At 38.7% G+C, this 19,926-nt stretch overlaps 1 protein-coding gene across 2 annotated transcripts in view; it reads left to right on the top strand.

The window, feature by feature from the left end:
- Nucleotides 1–6,412: 6,412 nt before the first annotated feature.
- The window catches only part of SPATS2L (spermatogenesis associated serine rich 2 like), a 149,772-nt gene continuing 136,258 nt past the window's right edge, over nucleotides 6,413–19,926 (top strand). The window contains exon 1 of one of the 2 annotated variants that reach the window (XM_082763299.1): nucleotides 6,413–7,020. The gene's annotated coding sequence lies outside the window, so the exon portion shown is untranslated. The remainder of the gene's footprint in view (nucleotides 7,021–19,926) is intronic. The other variant, XM_082763302.1, reaches the window with a different exon arrangement.

Below are 19,926 nucleotides of genomic sequence, written 5' to 3'. Positions count from 1 at the left end.
TAACGCTTCGATTTTCTTCCACTGTAAAAAGGTGACTTAATATAAACACGTCCAAAACTGATAACACAGTTTTGTTGAGGAATAAGATGTCATTGGAAATCTGCATGCTCTATGCTTTCAAAGTTGAGTTTGTCTTGTGGTTTTGGGGGACTTTTTGGGTTGTTTTTCCTTTAATCTCCATTAACAAAATTGTCCTGGAGACTATAAGTCTCAGACCTGTAGTAGCTTTACATGAGCTACAGGTGACTGTTGTGTCAATAGCTCCTAAGAAAATGGAAGCCGTAACCAGCTGACATGCTAATTTCAGAGAATAATTTGTTCTCTTTTCAGGAGAACTTGTTTTTAAACCCCACAAAGATTCTTAAAATACTGAAATTTTACAGGGGGAATCAAACTGTTTAGTCTTCTAAATTCATTATGTCATTACCTTGCATTTCCCTCAACTCAAGGCATTTCAGATTTTCTACACCCTTAAAACTTGTCTTGTGTGTTTCTTAGATGGCAGTGGGCACAAGCTGTTTGCTGGCATTGTACTGTTGGGAAATAGTACTGTACAGTGATACTGGTTTTTCAGATTTTCTCCATGTTTTGGCATAACACAAAATGGCTACCTTGCTTTTTGCTGTCAAGAACAGATTTTCCCGTGGGCATGAGATGAAATGAATACGTTTTAAGGGATCAAGACTATGGGAAATATATTTTCTCTGATGTCTCAACTGAGTATTTTTATAGGAGAAATCAAAATTTTATGGGATGACTTTGTAATGCAAGTCATGTTGTCTTTAGCCTGTGTTCCGTTGCTGTCATTCCTAAGTAAATACTTATTTTTCATAATAAATGTAGAGCTTCATTGTGAATGAATTAGGCAACCTTAGAACTAAAATTAAAAAGCTTACCTCCTAGCTTAGTATTCTACTAAAAAATATAGACACTTTTCTAGTCTTCTAATATTATTGCCTGAATTATGATGGATAGCATAAGAATTAAAAGACCAGAATGCTTATTCTGCATATACATGTAACAGTATTGATGACTATTATAACCATATCAAGCTTTTGCCTTTTTTTTTTTCCTAACCAGAGTTGAGATAAAGACGTGTGTGATATTATGACAGGTAGAATGCCAGTTGTCTCTGGTCTTGAGTTTTTTAATTCTTTTAGTTGTCTAAGGGATTTTTTTTCCATTTTTGTTAACTGTATCTGGCTTTGAAATACACTTTAACATTCACTGTAGTCATTTGTGTATTTATATAGACCTCCAATACTGCCGTAATCCTAAATGTCTACATTTTTTTCCCTTGTCTGAAAATCTTCAAGAGCAAGTTAATTGCAAGTCTTGTTCTTAAACCAGTATTATTTAGTGGACGGTGTTAGCTTGAAGAAATACTCCTCTTTGATGTCTAAGGCAAATCAAGAACTTCTGGTTTTTATGTTGCCAACCAAAACTAGGTACTCCAACCTCTTATTATCTAAACTAAGAAATGGATTTAGTGAATACATTTCCGTATGCCATAAAGATCATCCCAAGTTCTCCTTACAAAAAGGAGTAAAGGATTGCCTGCCTTATCTTGATCCAAGACTTTGCAGGTGAAGTTGAAGGAGAGTATGTTTCTTTTAATTCAGGGATTTTCAGCTATGTCATTCCAAATACCTTATCCAAAATTCATGCTATTAATTTCTGTTAGTGTTTTTAAAAAGAGTTAAATTAAGTGTTTTGTTCATGATGTAGGAGTAAGTAGTAGACATTATGGTATTATGTCTGTAGACATTATGGCATTATGTACGCACAGTATGGTATACTGTGTGGGATTTTGCTATGCTTCATGCCAAAAATAAGGGAAAAAAAAAAAAATAAATCCATGGTTAGGTCCTGACTTTAAAAAAAAATAATAATAATAATAATAATGAACTTTTACTGTCCCCGAGAATGCTGAACTGTGGTCAACAACATGGGGTTCTATGTCACAGCATGCCTACTGCCTCCAAGTTCTCTCGCTGTTTTGTCTTGCACACTGTTTTCTAAGGTGAGGTCTAAGGATTTGGTTGTGGTTTATTTGCCTTCCATCTCCTTGCCTGACTTCCATTTCTGCTGCTGTAAATTAGGGATGGATAACAAATACAACTGTAGTTGCCTGCAAACTTTTTCATTCAGGCCCTCATATTTCTTGAAAACAATAATAACTAGGTTTGTTAGTGATTTTTAGGGTAAATCCTTACAACTATTAGTAAGACTAAACCAATAATTTACATGATACAGAGCACATTTGATGCAGTGCTTGAACTGGGGTTGGAGATGTGAAATACCACATAGTCACGTTTCTTTAGGTTGATGTGGAGTTTGGGAAGGCTTTATTCATTCATTCATCAGAAACTGCTTGTGTTTACTAGTTACTGACATTGCTTAACTATAAACAGATGCTTGGTATCACAGAATCACAGCCTCCTTTAAGGTATCTGTAAAGAGCAATAAGGTCAGCCCTGAGCCTCCTTTTCTCCAGGCTGAACAAGCCCAGCTCCCTCAGCTGCTCCTCGTAGGACTTGTTCTCCAGGCCCCTCACCATCTTCATCGCCCTTCTCTGGACCCGCTCAAGCACCTCGATGTCCTTCTTGTAGCGAGGGGCCCAAAACTAAACACAGTACTCGAGGTGCGGCCTTACCAGAGTCGAGTACAGGGGGACGATCACCTCCCTAGCCCTGCTGGTCACACTGTTTCTTATACAAGCCAGGATGCTGTTGGCCTTTTTGGCCACCTGAGCACACTGCTGGCTCATATTCAACCAACTATCAACCATCACTCCCAGGTCCTTCTCTGCCTGGCAGCTTTCCAACCACTCATCTCCCAGCCTGTAGCTCTGCTTGGAGTTATTGCGCCCCCGGTGCAGGACCCGGCACTTGGCCTTGTTGAACTTCATGCAGTTGACCTCAGCCCATCGGTGCAGCCTATCCAGATCCTCCTGCAGAGCTTTCCTACCCTCAAGCAGATCAACACACGTGCATAGCTTGGTGTCATCTGCAAACTTACTGAGGGTGCACTCAATGCCCTCATCCAGATCATCGATGAAGATATTAAAGAGGACCGGTCCCAGCACCGAGCCCTGGGGGATGCCACTAGTGACTGGCCTCCAACTGGACTTGACTCCATTCACCACGACTCTTTGGGCCTGGCTATCCAGCCAGTTTCTAACCTCTGGTAGCTGCACAGCACAGCATGTCCAAGAAGTAGCTAACATTAATGACTGTAAGAGGCATAAAGGATAAAATGGTAGAGGCACTGATTCCCATTTAAGTGCTGTTTAATTTAGATATATTGTGTTAAAGTTTTGTTCTTACTGGCTTTTATCCTATCAGCCATAGTGTCTGTTTGTGCAGTGCCTACCCTTTTTAAAGTGGTGAGTTAACAGCATGAAAAGATGATTTGTATGTGAATTCATGCAGGTACTTCAGTGTCTGGCAGTAGCAAACCTTAGTTTCGTATTTGCATTTTAAAGTACGTTTATCATGTTGATTGGGATTCCTTTCCTTTCTGTCCCAGCATTGTCCTGTTTAATTTGGGGTCCATATTCAACTTTCTCCAGTCTTTAAAATATGCTCAAGCTTAACTTGAGTTTATGCTTAGTTAATTATTTTCCGGTCTTATAGCTAAAAAACTGTTTAGTACTAAAAATTAATTTTGTCTTTCAAAACTGAGAGCAGTGTTTCTCTTTAGTGGTGTTGTGGTGCAACTTGTTTTCTATCCCATGTGCTCCAGCCTCGTTGGCTGCCAGTAGAGGTCTTTGAGATTCTTTGCAGGCTGTGTGCACATGATGTCTCCTAACTTACATGGGTTGGCGTATAAGCTTATGCAAGGGGATTGCTTCTGGCTTTATCCCTCTTTCGCACATGGATATGACAGCTTTGTCTCTTGGACCAGGGATTGGAAAAGATAATTGGCTGTTCAAAAAGTATAGGCATTGTCTCTGCAGCTGTGCTTTCATTCCTCTAAGGGAAAGGCAGCTGGCTTAAATGGAGTTGCTCAGTGAGTACTGACCACAGTAAATTGTAGGGATTTAATTCTTCATCTTTCACTTTTTCTAGTGTTGATGTACTGCTCTTTCTCTTTTCTTACAACCCAGCCATTTATGGAGATTGAATAAGTCACTGTGTACATCTGTGACACTGTTGAAAACAACCCACTTCACAACAATGTCTCTTAAGCATATTTAGTCTGAATTAAATGATGTATGCTTTTCATAATATAAGGTCCTCCTATTGAAGTTGATGCGAAAACTGTCATGGGCTTTAATGGGAGAAGACTGTAGTTTTTTTCTGCCTTTCAAGTTATTTTATCAGAAATAGAGGTGAACTAAAATTAGATATGCTGTAGTTTCTCTTGCATGTTATTTCTTCTCTCTTCTGCTGCCACAGAACAGGACTCTTGATAGTGAGCTTGGTTTGATAGTGCTTAGGAACAGAGTGATATGACCAGGTCAGGCATAGCAAAGTATACGTGTAAGCAAGATGAGATCAAGTGGTGTAAGGTTGTCAGGTCAAGATTGTTCACATGGGCAAATCTGCCCTTTTGACATTGGAAATGTTCTGTCTATGATTTGCTGCTTTGCACCTGGCAGAGGAAATGGAGGATATAGCTCTTTGTCATGAGGACATGAGATTTAGCATGTTTAGGGAGACAAGTGGTGACTTTGTTTGTCTAGATTATATTTTGCATTTGACAGTAAGCTTTTATGTAACAAGCTGTACTTGTACTCTGATTTGTGTATGAGGGAGGGATCTGAGTTTCCAAGATCAGAGCTTAAGTCCAACCTTAAGGCTGCAGAGATCCCAGTCTGATTGGGAAGGAATAGGGGAGGCTTCCCAAGTAAATGTATGGTAAATCAGAGCACTTAGAGGCTGTTTCTGCTTTATACTAATTAGAAACTGGCACATCCTTAGAAATCAGGATTGAAAAAGGGCAGAAAGAGAAGAAATGCCTTGATAATCCCTCTTCTGAGCTTTCTGAAACCACATGACAAGCACAGCATCCATAACTTAAATATCAGATGCCCAATCTGGAACAAAAGCTTCAGTGGCACAATTTGAGCTCTTATTAAAGTCCCATTAGTCCCATTAAAGTCCCTAGTCTCATTAAAGCCCATGGGTCTGTCAGAATGGCAGTTTCTTGTGCTAGTGGCTGTAACACTGATTTGGGACCTTATACCCTCTTGTCCACAGTATAGCCAGGTCAGTACCTGTGATGGTACAGACATCTCTTTTCATTCTTTTCATGCGTATACGGTTTCATAAACTGATGAATATGAGTAGCGGTTTGGTATTTTTATATATTTTTGGAGGGAACAGGGTTGAGGGACTGCAATATAAAATGAAGAACAAGCTAATGAAAATGAATTTGTGTGGTTCATAACTTATCTTGCAAGGCGTTGAACAAGTGAACGTTTAATTACAGGTGTTCAGGGTGGAAATTAAGTCATGAAGAGGCCTATCGTGGATTGGCAGCTGCATGAAATCTCATTTCTTACATATTCAAAGTGCATATGTTATTAATATCTGCAATGAGCTCAGTTAGGTGCTTTGTGCTTTTTCAGTTATCATTTGGGTGGCTTCAGGCTCATGCCCCTGTAGCAGAACCCTCTCAGCTGTTAGCCTGTTCCCTATGCTTTTGTCAAAAGGCGTAATTCCTTCTGCTGTCATTCAATCTCAGCCTATGAAATCATGGGGCAACCCAGCATGGAGAGAATTAAACTCTGTGATTGCACTCTTGCTGTAACATTCTAGCTCTTGGTCACAAAGGAGAATAAAATGTTTGCACTTATAAAGACAGTGAGCTCACTGTGGCTTGGATTCCAAGCTGTTAGATTGGGCGTGTTCTTAAATGTTGTACCATAGTGCAGTTTCAGAAGCAAATGAACAGGTGATACTGAATTCATATCAACCTTCAGCTTTGTCTCAGCAGAGAGCTCTGCATTAAAACAGTAATTACAATAAAATGTTTGGTATCCTGCTTTCTATTGTAAGGGAGGGTATTTTGTTATTCTATCCTTGTGATGTGCTTTTTTGTTTGCTTCTGTACTTTGTTCTCCCCTAAACAGCTACAGTTAAGGCTGGAAAAATTGTTCTGCTGCTGATAGTGTAGACATCTAAGGGGTTCTATATCTTTGAAGGATTCTTTGTCTGGTAAGTCATTTTCATATGTCTGATTATACTTTCAGATTCTGGATTGGAAAGGAGTTTTTTTTTTTTTTTTGCTGAATGCCAGATTGATAAGGTTCATTATCTTCCTCTGCAGCAAAGGCTGTCGTTTCCTCTCCCAGTGTCTCTCCCAGTCAGTTTCCTGCCAGTACAGTGTCCCTGGGTACAGCTTGTTCACCAGGATCTCTTTCAGATCGCAACTTCTTGCTTTCATTTCACTAAGCATGTGGGTTTGGGGCAGGGGTAGCTGGATGTAATTTAGTCTCTGGATTGTACTAGAGATCTCCTTAAGGCTCCTGGCAAAAGCTATGAAATTATAATAGCAGAATTAGATGGAGGAAGGGGATCAAAGGTTGCTGGCAATGTGAGAGATTCAAATAAAGAAGAAACCGTGAATATTCTGACTATCCAGAGCAGAAGCTGTAACAGCCCTGAGATGGAAGTAAGTTTAGAAAACCTGCACAAAATAAAAATACCGTGAGGGTCAGCGTTCTGACTGGATGCTGTTCTCTAGCTGCTGATCTCTGCTAAAAGTCACTTGAGCATTTTTCTCAAATTTCAGTGTTGTACTTCTTGTTTGGACACTGCCTCAGAATCATATGAGAAATTCTTCTTTCTGCTAGTAGATTGGCAACCTAAATAAGAAACAGAATCTGTGACTGAATGATAAAAATACAATAATCTTTCCTTTGAAGAAGAAAGCTTCTTGAGGACTTACTGTGACTTGCCCCAGTTGAGGAAGTTTTCAGAAAACTTAAATGCGAAGATGTTTGCTGAAGTCTTTATTTGCAAGACCCCGGTTCCTTCTTTTTAGCTGCAGTCATTACCTTCTCATGAGGTCAGTATATGGAGTTTGCAACCAAATTTGTACGGTGGCTAAATAGAAGTTAACTGGTGATACTCAGTCTTGTGCTTTGGAGTGTCAGAAATTTGATCATATTGTCTCAAACATCTGTGTCACAGCCTAACAAGAGCTGCCTTTATGCTCCAGATAAGCCTGCTATATTTATATGGTACTGGAATAATTTCCTTTAATATTTCATACTTTTATGTACGTATTCCTGAACTTGGTTTGCAGGATCTCATTTCTCCTAGCTGTTAAGTATAATAGCAAAAAGTACTTGAGATTTCTCCTTAGTGCTATTGCTGCCCCTGTGAGTAATGTTTTCTTTTTGTTTTTGTCCAGTGACACATTACCACTTTTCACTTTTATTTAACACTGTATGTTCTTAGTCTTTATACTATATTCACCATGCTTTTCCCTTAATTGTTCATTTTGCTTTCTTTATGACATATTAAGTAATCATTTCTTTCTTCTGTGCTGAAACATTGGAAAGATGATGCCCAAAGCTTCTAAAAAAAAAAAAAAAAAAGTACATAGATATTATTCATTCAAAGTATACAGTATACGTTCAAAAATGCCAAAGAAGCATTAGTTTCCTGTTTTCACATTTCCATGAACTTCACTTCCTACTTATCTGTGTGTGTTTGCTAGGACAGGCACTTGAAGTCAAAGCCTGTCTGGATGCAAGCAATTCTAAAAATTGACCAAAGTGCCATATCACAGGTCATGCCCTCTTGTGTATGTCTCTAGTTGTATTCTTCCATAAATGGTTTCCTAGCTTGCATTGCAGTTTATTCAATATGTAAAATGTGTCCAAGCACTAATCCAGCCAACTGTGTGAGCACAAATGCTTAATTGTTGCCTTCAGCTTCTGTGATGTTTTATGAAGACAGTGCCCCTGTAACTTGCCTCTACATGATCTTCTTATTGATATGTATATATAATTTGCTGGACATCTGTTTAACTGTCCCTGTACCATTTGAGTGTAGAATAAGCAAAGAGGATTTTATTAGATCTGTTGTTTGCTTTCACTGTAGCCGGTTTGTAGGAGCTGAAGTGGGTGAATTTGGAATCCTTTTCTCATCTCCTTTAAATTCTTATTTGCATTCCCAACAGGCTGTCTGTTTTAGTAGTCTCCTATATTTTTCCCTAGTGGACTGTATTTCCTGTTTTCTTTGTGAACAGCACCATATGTGATTGTTTTACCATTCTTGCTTTCTTCCTGAATGATCTGAAGAACTATTTTGGAGGTTTTCTCCAGATTGTACATCCCTCTCCCAAGTATGTGTCAGCTCTCCATGTTCCTCAATTTGAAATCCACATGCGTGCTTCCACATATTTCCATTTTCCTTGGTCACATTTCTATTGCATTTCTTCGTGAAGTCCTGGCAGTGCTATTGTGATGTGCCTTGACTGAGTCCACAGTGATTTGCAACATAAGGATATTGAAGAGAAGTGGCTCAATGCTGTAACTTCAGATATTCTTAACCTGGTAGTCCTGATTATCAATGAAGATCGCACACAAATGTTTTCCTGTGTTTTTTTCAAAATGCTGCATCCAACATAATTCATGAAGTGAGTCACTGAATGAACTTATAAATTATGTCATTAGGACTCTTTTTAACTCTTTAGAGGGGTCAATAGGCCTAATGACTAATGACATGACTAATACATGACTAAGTGATTTGAATTTAATTCTGTGATTATGAAATTGTACATAATAAAGTATTTCATGGAAGGAATGGAGAAGGAATTTCATGGAAGGAATTTCATGGAAGGTCTGGAGAACAAGTCCTACGAGGAGCGGCTGAGGGAGCTGGGGTTGTTCAGCCTGGAGAAGAGGAGGCTCAGGGGCAACCTTATTGCTCTCTACAGATACCTTAAAGGAGGCTGTAGAGAGGTGGGGGTTGATCTGTTCTCCCACATGCCTGGTGACAGGACGAGGGGAAATGGGCTAAAGTTGCGCCAGGGGAGTTTTAGGTTGGATGTTAGGAAGAACTTCTTTACTGAAAGGGTTGTGAGGCATTGGAACAGGCTGCCCAGGGAAGTGGTGGAGTCTCCATCCCTGGAGGTCTTTAAAAGATGTTTAGATGTAGAGCTTAGTGATATGGTTTATTGGAGGACTTGTTAGTGTTAGGTCAGAGGTTGGACACGATAATCCTGGAGGTCTCTTCCAACCTAGAAATTCTGTGATTCTGTGAATTTTTCAGAGTAACATCTAAGGTCCATGGTATATATATAGCTTGATACCTTGTACTGCAGAGGAGGCAATAACTGTAAATAGATTATTTTTTTCCAAAGTACTTGGCATCATTAGACAAAAAGGCCTCATCTAGTCAGCTGCTTAAATGCACACCTGGCTTCAAGTAGCCTGTGGGGGGACTGCATTATGTGTTGAAGGTAAGTATTTGCTTAGTTTGATGAATGAAGGTGTACTTCATAGATGGAATTCAGTCCTTAATCAAGCAAACAAATCAGAACTGTCCCTGAATTAGTCCATTCAAGTCAAGCTTTCCTGGCTGGACTTCCTTCCATGATCGTTTGGAATATACCTGTTATAAACAGGCTACAGCAAACTCAAACCTGAATCACACAGTATCTCCTGGGAAAGGAAGCAGGAAATAAATGTTACTGTCAATTGTTATACCAAGCTGTCAGTCATGTTTGAAGACTCTGATGTTGATATTGCACTACGTACTATGCTCTTTGAACTGTTTTAAGTCCAGATGTGTCCTGTGTGCTGAGTTAGGCTCTCAAGACAGTATTTTCTATTTTTGATCAATATATGGGGGGTGGTAAAGAGAAAACCATGTACCATTGTGAGTAGCATTGCACACTGCAAGAACATAATTTTCAATCACAGTTCTGTATTGGAATAAACCTACTAAATAGTTCTTCACATCTGCAACAAGTAACACTAAATATAATCTCAGATATTGTTCTTACAGGATGGAGATAGAATGTATTGCTTTCTAGAGAGCATTCTGTTAGGTGCTGCAGGCAGTGGAAGTCTGATCATTGTCGTGTCTCTTGTATTTTTAGTGTGTATGGCAACGAAGGTAAAATTTACATTTTTAAGTCTCTAAATTTGTCTGTAGGACCTGAGTTAAAATTTTCAATACAACACTAATACAAGAACTCAAATCCCAGTTGCTGAAAGCAAGTATATAGTAATCAGACTTGTAAAACAAAGCACTTCGGATTTCTAAGTTGCTTATACCCTTTCAAAATGTTACTTGTGTATTCTCCTTGTAAAAGTAAAGGCAAAGTCATTTGACTTTTTCCAAAGGCATGAGCGTGTAGGGTTTTTCAGTGACTTAGTGAATGGCATTATGCAGTTGCACTGCTGAAGTCAGCTCACATAGGACATGACTCAATACCCATTCAGAGTCTTATAAATGCCTCCCTTTGATTTCGTTGTGCTTTAGAATAGGCTGCAGTTCACTAAGGAGCCTGAGCACTCAATAATATCAGGTGTCCTACCACACAGAAGAATTACCATGGTTTGCATAGTTTTGAGCTAAGTTTTGCAGATGTCTAGAAATGTTGGAGTTTTGTTCCACAGACACTCCTGCCCCTGACCAGAGAGGCTGTCACATTGAAGACTTTATAATTCTAGTTTTAGATTGCTTTTGTAAGCATGAGTCTGTTTCCCAGTTTGGTGTGTTTTAAGAACTGCTTGGAACATGTTCTCCAATCTTACTGTGCATGTGGATTTGTCACAGACCAGGAACAATGACTTACCTCTTATTTCTGAGTGCAGTTCAAAGCTTAGCTTCCCACGAAACCAGACCCATTCTACCCTTCCATGGTCTTGGAACAGTAAAATGGCCTCTAAAGTGATACGTGGGGACAGCCTGGCTGCCCAGAGCAGCTGTATGCTGCAGTTTTTTGAGAGCAGCAGAGGGCTCTGAGCCAGCCCTCTTCAAGAATCAAATTGCCCAATGTTTGTGCTTCAAATAGTTTGCTTACCTATATACCAGACTGAAACTTCCTGTTCTAATATTGATTTAAGACTTAAGTATCAGTGGCCTATTTTTCTACATTATAATTCTCTTTCCTATCCAACAGCCCTCTGGACATTAGAAGAAATAATGAAGAAACTCAGTTGTTGGCAGTTAAGGTGGTGGGCAGGAGGTATGTGTAGGACACTCATGTAAAGGGGCAAAGCTTGAATTAGTGTAACACAGTATTTTGGTATTTTGGTTCAGGGATAGAATTGTGTACTGTACTACTTGGCAAAATAGAAGAATACTGCTCTCGTTCTCTTGCAAACTCTCTTCTTTGATAGCTTACCTCAAAGCTTCATCATATTTTTAAGCTCTGACCCAAACTTTTCATTAACTGTTCCTGAAAAGTTAGAAAAGGAAAGCAGAAGGTACTTTCTGCTTCAGATAGCTTTCTGGTTCACAAAAGAGCTCCGTAGCTCTTTTAGAGAAAACAGAAAATAGCCAGTGGTGACAAACTTACCATGCTCATCCTCATGATTAAAGAGTACTGCTGCAGAATGTGCTGCATCTCAGGATCTGCACATGGCAGTAGTTAGCACAATGCTGATAATTGCTTCACAATAAAAACAATTGCAAGTAAAGAAAGGTTTACTCCTCTCCTTTTCCCCTTCAAATACTTATTCTCTCTGATACTTCTCTGTTTTTATTTTAAAATAACCTGTCCTAGACCAGGTTCCCATAAGTGTGAACCGCTCAAAAGTCTTTGGGCCCTGTGCTCAAGTATCAGCCTTGTTCAGCAGTCAGGAGCTTTGGGAAGTGCAAGAAATCATTTATATTCCTTCTCTGTATGTGATCAGCCCTGCAATACACAGTTGCAGGATTGTGCTGCCTTACAGCAGCAGTTCTCCCTTGGGAAGCCTTGTCTCTGCAATTGAACCAATGACTGGGTAGGCTGCTGTCCCCGGATAAATCTCATTGCATCAGATCATGATTTGCATAGCAGTCAATGTCCTGGTACTGATCTTCCCTTTTATTTTTCTGTCATTGTTCAGTATTGCTGATCACATGCATCCAAAAGACCTGGAATTGGCTTAATGCTAGTAAAAATAAACTATGAAAATCAGCTGCTTTTTTTTTTTCTTTATTCTGGCTTTCAGAGTTCATACGTTCATTAAGGGCATCTTTTTTGAAGCATTTTTATGAGGGCTAGGGATGTGTTTTGTCCAGTGCTGTGCTTCTAGGAAATGGGGGTTTCAGATCCATGTGGGGCGTAGTGGTTGATTATGGGAGTTGTTAAGTGCTGACTCAAGTTTGTAGGTGGAGGTGATGTATGTATGTATGTATGTATATGATAGTGCATATGGAAACAAGAAAGGAGTTGTATCTTCTCATCTGTGTTGGTATTTGAGATCCACTTATCCTTTTCGTAAGTGGCATATACCTTGCTTTAAGGAGATGGTAGCAGTCTTGTCAAACTGTACTTTGTAAGTCACAACCTTAAAAGCAATTCTGCCTGCTGCTGTCATCTGAGGCTTAAGCTTTTCTACCTTTTATAGTTACAGGAGATTTAAGGTACTGTAAGGAGTTTACCAATATTTCTAATCCTTGAAATCCAGAAAATTTGGAATATACTGGGACCACTGACAGTCTCTTAGTATTCCACTTAAATATATATTTTTAAATGTATGTATAACTAACTACCTACAAAACTCCTCAGTATTTATTGAAGTTCCTAAAGGCCAGAATTGTAATGCTCTCTTGGGTATAAACAAGATCAGGATGAATTCCTCTGTATTTAAATTACAGAGTTTGTGTTCCCTTACCTAGAATGTTATAGACAATTTTGGTAATAATTATTTTACAGGCTGTACTCTTGCCTTGCTGAGTAAGTAAACTTCCCTATGTGGAGGTCTGTGCACAGTCATTTTAGTTACAAATGAACTTTCAGTTGGTAAATCTGTTTGGTGACTCGCTTCAAAAGACATCTTATTGTCTTAAGGTGCAATGTTTCAAGCTGTGCAAGACCCCAACTATGTTCTGACCTGAAACAGCTAGGCCACAAGCTTGTCTAGTTTCTAAGAAAGGGGGGGTCAGGTCAAATGTGGTATCTGACTCCTTGAAGTGATTATATTTCATGTGGTGTGGGGCAGCAGAGGCAAGGAATGGAGCAACAGTGTTTCAGGCAAACTGGCGTTGTGGATTAGGGATCATTTCCTGGGAAAGAATGGAAACATAGGATGTAATGAGCATAGCTGCTCCAAAGGAAGCTGCTCCAAAATGCTGCAAGGAGCAATGCAGCATTAGTTGTGGCAGACGTTTTTGCATGATTATTCCAAATGACTCTCTGATTAGACTGCATTAGCCTAGGCTGAAAAAGAATCTTGAAAGACAGTTTTGGAAAGTTTTTATTGTTTCTGTATGGAAAGCATATGTTTTTCCTTAGCGTGGCAGCTACATTTTGTGAGACTGCATGCACTGGCTTGACAGTTTATGAAGAATAGGAAATGCTCCCTGGTGGTAACATTTATCCATTTCCTGCTTTCTTCCAGGGAAATGAATTGCCTTTCTTGTAGACATAATTCCTGGAGCTGGAAGTATCAGGGAAAAGGAGTTTGTGGGTGGGCTCCTTGATATGCCCCAAGTCTGCAGAATACCTCTGTGCCACATGTCTAAAAAATTCCACTTGTATTCTTGCTTGAGAGGTAAAAGGGAAGTTCTACTGAGGAGCAATAAAGGTGTCTCAAGTGTGTGGAAAATATCACAATGTAAAAATAGCTATTAAAAAGAAGAGCTGGCAGTGAGATACTGAGGTGTTTGTCCTTTGTAATGTCATGATGATGATGTAAAGTTCAACTCTATAATCTTTGCTGTACCTTAGAGATAACTTTGGCCTTGTATGGTTATGGAATTAACTTGCAGTTAATTCATGTCACTGCTAGGAAAAAGTATGCAAACACCAAAGTAGTCTAACAAAAAATTGGTAATTTGCATAGTTTGCTGTTTTGATGACCACCATTTTTTTTTCCATCACAGTGAAGAGTCCTCTAATGAACCACTAATGTTTGATCACAATGTCAAAAGCCCTACAGGGTAAGTAAAGTAGATGACTTATAAGTGAGCAAATACTACAAAAGTATTTATATATTTTTATAGAGGAAAAATGTAAATCAGATAATACTTTAAAGTTATCTTTCTGTATGCATATCTCTGCTGATCAGTGAAAACTTTGACCCTGGTTTATGGTTAAAGGAAGGTAGGTTTGTTCACACCAACCAAAACGGTTCAGCCACTTTGAACTTCTTTAGGATGCTTCCATCACCAAAGTTGTAGATGCACAGAAAACAGAAACACTGTCCAGTTTATAGAGTGACCAGTCACAGGTGACAGATAGCTGTTAGTGATCTTGTTATCATGAACAAATAGTTCTGTATATGAATAATGTTGGTAGTGCATTTATAGAGCACATTACAGAAAATTCATAAACAAAAAAAAAAAAAACATCTTCTGCATGGTTTTATTGTTCCAAGTAATTTGTTGTAGCTGTAGATACTGACAAAAGTATTTGTAAAGGACTAAAATTATTTGGGATCATTTCACCCTTCTGTGTGACTAATATTAGAAACAAATTCATAAAGTAATGTGACCCTTTAGAAAAGGAAATAAAATAGAAATGCTGCAAAATCTTGGAAATCTGAGGTAAAATTTAAATTGCCAGACAGCTCTCATGAAGGTTGAAATGCTGCAAGGTCACAGTGTCCTCCCTGCCTATTATTTGCTGAAAGAATAGTTCCTGGAATCCTTGATTACAGTCAGGAATATGAACTTCTTATCTGAAAGGCAACGTTTCAGTATACTGTCTTTAAAATTATCTTTTGAGCTTAAATCTTGATGAAAAGTGAGAAAGACGTGAAGACTCATCTTAATAAAAAGTTTTCATGCTCCTTTTCCCTGATTCTTGATCAAATCCTTTTCAGAATGTCTATTTAGCTAAAATTCCTATTTCCTTGTAATAATGTATTATAAATTTTCTAAAATTCCTACACTAGGGAGGAGAGTAGGCTTGAATGATGACAGTTTCCTTTTCTTTCTGCTTATGTGGAAGAACTGTATCTATTGCTCCGAGTCCATATATCCGCCAACAGTATACAAATGTTTAAGGAATCCTCTTTTTTAGAATTTTAGAATTGCTTGTTATGCACCACTACTGCCCTACCCTCCAAACCTCACAAGTGTAGGAAATGAAGTGTACTACATTAAATGTTAGTAAGGGTTATGATGGACTTGTACATTTCCATAGTAAGCCAGAGAGCAAGTTCAAGAGGCAGGCCCTGAGAAAAAGCTCAACATGTTTCCAGCAAGTATGGAACACATGGCACCTCTTTAAAATCCCTTCTCAGAGAAGAAAGATACTTAAAATAGACTTCTTTTCTGTAACACCATATGTAAGCTATTATCAGTCGAAACTTTTCCAAACTCATTGTTCAACATTCTATTAAGGGAACCTTCTCAAGCAGCAGGGAGCCCCTACATCATGAAATGCAGAGGAAATGTGCTTAAAACAAGGAAGAAATCCTCCATTTTAAAACCCAGAGGATTTAGATGTGCAAGTAATTTTCTTATGATTATGTTTATGTATTCTATATCTCTATTAATGTCTCTTAAAATGTAAAATCGTGCAATATGAAGAAGAGCTCTCTTGTTCTGGCTTATTCTTGAAGGCTTTACTGACCCTAATAACATAGACACACATCTTATTACTAAGCCCAAAGCAACCTCTGTTCAGTATGAAGGCATCCAGTTTATGAAGCTGTAATCCTCCTGTCTGATGCTGTTTCTCTACATAGGATAAGCAAGCAGAACAGAAAAAGCTAGGCTGTCCATTGGCACTACCTCATGGCCACTGCTGCTCAGTCTGAAGAGCAGTTCTGGCTTAGCAAGCAGTTTTGGTCATGGGACAGAGCAGGTAATGGCAGCTGTGTTGCCAGCTGCATCGTGAGGAGCTGGGGATCTTCAAAGGAATCTTCAAGCCTCTATATTGCTGCTACATTTTTTTTTTCTTCATGGCTGTGGTAAGATTTATTTCTATCTTTTGAAGTTACCAGAAGCAGTCTATTTTGGCAAGACCATTTCCTGAAAGGGTGTTCTCATCACCTCCTTAAAATTTCTAGGACTCTGGGTGAATACTGGAATTTAGATGTATATCGCATGGCACTTCGTGCATGAATAATGCTTAATGCTTTTTGCTAGGGATGCCTTCTCTCAATAGTGTGGGTTTAATGTCCTGTATTTATTCTTCAGCATAATCTCTATCCATGTTATTATACAGAAAATCAAAAACAACAGGACAGGATTTCTCTGCACCCAAAGAGTATGTGGTCAGACCCTCAGTCTCTACAGGGCTGGAATGTGCTGGGAAATAGTGTGGCATTTCACCACACTTCTTGGGACAGGAACACTTATAAATACTGAGTTCAGCTTCTGGCTGTGAGCCCTGAAATTGGACCTTACATTTGAATGCTGAATGAACGTGCTTAAGCAGTGTAGATGCCTAAAATCCTTTTTTTTTTTTTTTTTTTTTTTTCTCTTTTCATTTAGCTTTAAGTGCCAAGCTTCCTTAAGTGCTCTTGAAAATCTAAATGGCTTTATATGTCTAAGCTGCTAGTCTTTGACTAGAGGTAGAAGGGACTTGTGCTGCTGTACTCAAGACTCCTGGGCTTGGTCATTCAATGTTGTTATATGAGACCTCATGATTTAGCTCCTGTGAAGTGGCAAATGGCTTTTTTCTCTTTTTTTTTTTTTTTTTTAAATGTTGATGTATTGATATGTCAGTTGTCGGTGCTTTGAAATTGTTTGGTTGGGGTGTTAGGTTCATTAGTTTGGTTTTGTAAATACTGCTTTAGCTTTAAAATTTCACACAACTTTTCAGGATGTATTTTCTATAACTGCTCAGCAGGCAATGACAAATCATTTAATCTGTGTAATAGTGAACTGGGAGCTGAAGAAAATTCCACACTGTGCTTATGGAATTTAATCAGTTGCAAATGTAGAAGTAAACTTACTGTTGTGAAGAATTGGGGCTTAAAGCCCCCACCCCCTAAGTTAATAATATTTCATTACTTTGGGAAACAACCAAAATAACAAATTTGGTCAGTGGAGAGAACCTACCTCCAGAAAGCTGAAATGGGGAAATGAATTGAGGAAGTTACATGACTGGGCAGTAGCCCAGTTAAAACTTGGATCAATTTCACAAATCAGAAAGTAGCTTTTTTTCCACAGAGCTGAGTCTCTGCAAAGAAGAGCAGTGATGTATTGGGAGAACCTGTTTTCCCTCAAATCTTGCTAGTCTTCTGAATATTCCAGGGCATATTTTATTGTGTTGCAGATTTTACTGAGTCCCTGCAGGTTTTCACTAAATTAGTATACCTTCCTGTAGGAGATTTTTTCCCTTTCTGATCTCTGTTGTAAGTACTTAAACAAAACAAAGGTTAGTAACGGAAGCTCAAGCCTGATGGCGGAGCACATGATGGAGGTGAGCTACAATGGGGAAACTACATGCACATCTTGAATACGGTTATGATCATCCTATTTGTAGGGATTGTGCTCTAGACATCAGAACATGTTAGGCTGGCTGGCATGGCTGTGGCATCTTCTGGAAGCCTGGATACCTTCTGTCATGTGTAAAGAGATGCTGTGTGGGCATGTTTTAGTGTTAGTGCTGGAACTTTTGTGCAAGGAGCGGCTGTAGCATGGATCTGTGCTAAGTAATTTGGTGAGCATATTCCCAGAGCTAATCATTTTGGTCTCAGAGATGTTCAAAACTCTGAGAAGATGCTCAGAGTCTTGAGCTGGAACTGGGAGTTGTCATCTGAATAATCACTTCTAGTTCATCATACTGCCAAAAGCTAGATCCCCCAGCCTTATAGGACTACTAGTAACGAGTTGTTTTCCTATTAATCCTAATAGGAGATTGTTCCAGACCTTTAGCAAGTGTCTAACTTGAGCCTAAATCTTGTTTGTCTGCTCTCTCTGTATCACTGCACAAACAGTGTTTTACTGCTTGCTGCACTATGACAATAGTGCACGTACGAATCTGTTGTCTTGAGATATATTTGTACGTACTCATGGGGGCACAGATGGTTGTGGGTCATGGTGTGAGTAGGTTGGGTATAATTGGGACACTCATGTTTGATGTGCACTAAAGAGTAGTTCCAAAAATCAAGCTCCTGACTTTTTTTTTGGATAACTATAGCAAAAGTAATATGTTCAGACCAATTAGCCAGTTTCAGACAAAGAAAGTATCCCAACTTTGTTGACATAGGTGACTTTTTTTCCCCACAAAAACCACATAGTTTCCTTTGCATAGTTTCCATAGGCTGTGTATTTTGGAGCCTAGAAACATTTTTGAAAGCAGGAAATAACTTGCTTGTTGAGCTTTTTTTTTTTTTTTTTTTTTTTTTCCCAACTAAAGCCTGTATCTTGCTGCAACACTTTATAAAGGCACAAGTGGTAATGGTAATCAGTTTTTGATGTTTCAGTCTCTGTACCTTTTTTTTTTTCTCATCTGAAACATTTAGGATCCCTACTAAACCTGCAGATACCAGGAAGAGGAATGAACAGAATAGGAACTGTTTCTGAAGTGGAATTGGAACTTAGGTATGAGTGGTATCTTGACCCAACAGAAGCTTCTCAGTAGCTTCCATTCCAGTTTTATCTGCATACAGTATTTTGAAAGACACTGCACGTGAACTTGGAATTATTTTAAACATTCATATTGCAAAGATAAAACAAATACCAAGGGAAAAAGAAAAAAAGTATGTTGTCTTTTTTAAAGTTGGGTTCCTTAGAAGAAGATGTGCAGTTTAATTATTTCATAGTAAGAAATCTTCAAAACCAAAGTTCAGTCAGATATCTTTGTCTTCAGTCTTTAAGAGTTACATGTTTACAAATGCCTCTGCTTTTATTACCCCCTCACCTTGCAATATTTGTGACACTACCGTCTCTTTCTTAAGGAATTTGTGCTGTATTCGCTTTGTCTTTATGGCTGATTTTCTAATAACCTCTAATCAGGAGTAAAATTAGTTCTCAAGAGCTCCTTTCAATTTGCCATGCTGGATTGTCAAAATTCCTACAAATATACAACAATTATAGATGAATTTTGAGTGTTTGTGTTCACTAACATGTAAACCCTTTGGTTGCTTAGCTCCTTGAATATCTTGAGATTTATGATTGACTCATCCCTGTATTCAGTCACGTGGCCAAGTGCCCAGAAGTTTGTCATTTGGCAGAATGAGCGGTTTGCAGTACTGCTCCAATACTGTGTGCTTGTCTGCACGCATGTGCCTAGAAACATGTACAAAGCTAGCTGTTTGAAAACTTCTTTGTAAGATACATCGTATTTTAAGGACAGTGTCCTGTTTAATGTGCCACTTCTACTCATGACCACCACTTGCTCTGGATTTTGGAATATTTGGATTCTGGAGCTCTGGAGTATTTGGGCTGTAACTCTAACCATCATGCAAGTGTACTCTTAGTTTGCATGGAAACCATAAATGCTTCCATAACCATAAATTTAGAAATAAAAACTATAAAAATATCATGGTTTGAGTTGCATAGCTGATGTTTGCTGTCTTATTCATCATATTTTTAATTTGCAGAAAAATGGAGATGTCCAGATTGCTTATGCTCATTCATCTCTGGTTGAACCTTTGTTATTGCTGTTATTGTTGCCCTTTTTTCTTCTAGACATTGTTTTTCCCCACAGTGTTTCAGCAAACTGTGCTCAGACAGAGTTAGGTTTCCTCTAAGGAATGAGAAAACATCCAAAACTGGACCTACATTCACACTGTCAGTGTGACATTCAATTTATAGCAATACGTGGCTATTAATGAGATGAGAGAATAGACAAGACAAAAACAATGCATTCCCTTTTTCCAATCCCTTGATAAAGGCA

The sequence above is a fragment of the Aythya marila genome (genome assembly GCF_965140915.1).
Source record: "Aythya marila genome assembly, chromosome: 6".
Lineage (NCBI taxonomy): Eukaryota > Metazoa > Chordata > Aves > Anseriformes > Anatidae > Aythya > Aythya marila.
The sequence above is the reverse complement of the archived record's forward strand: the minus strand, read 5'-3'. Positions and strand labels throughout refer to the sequence as shown.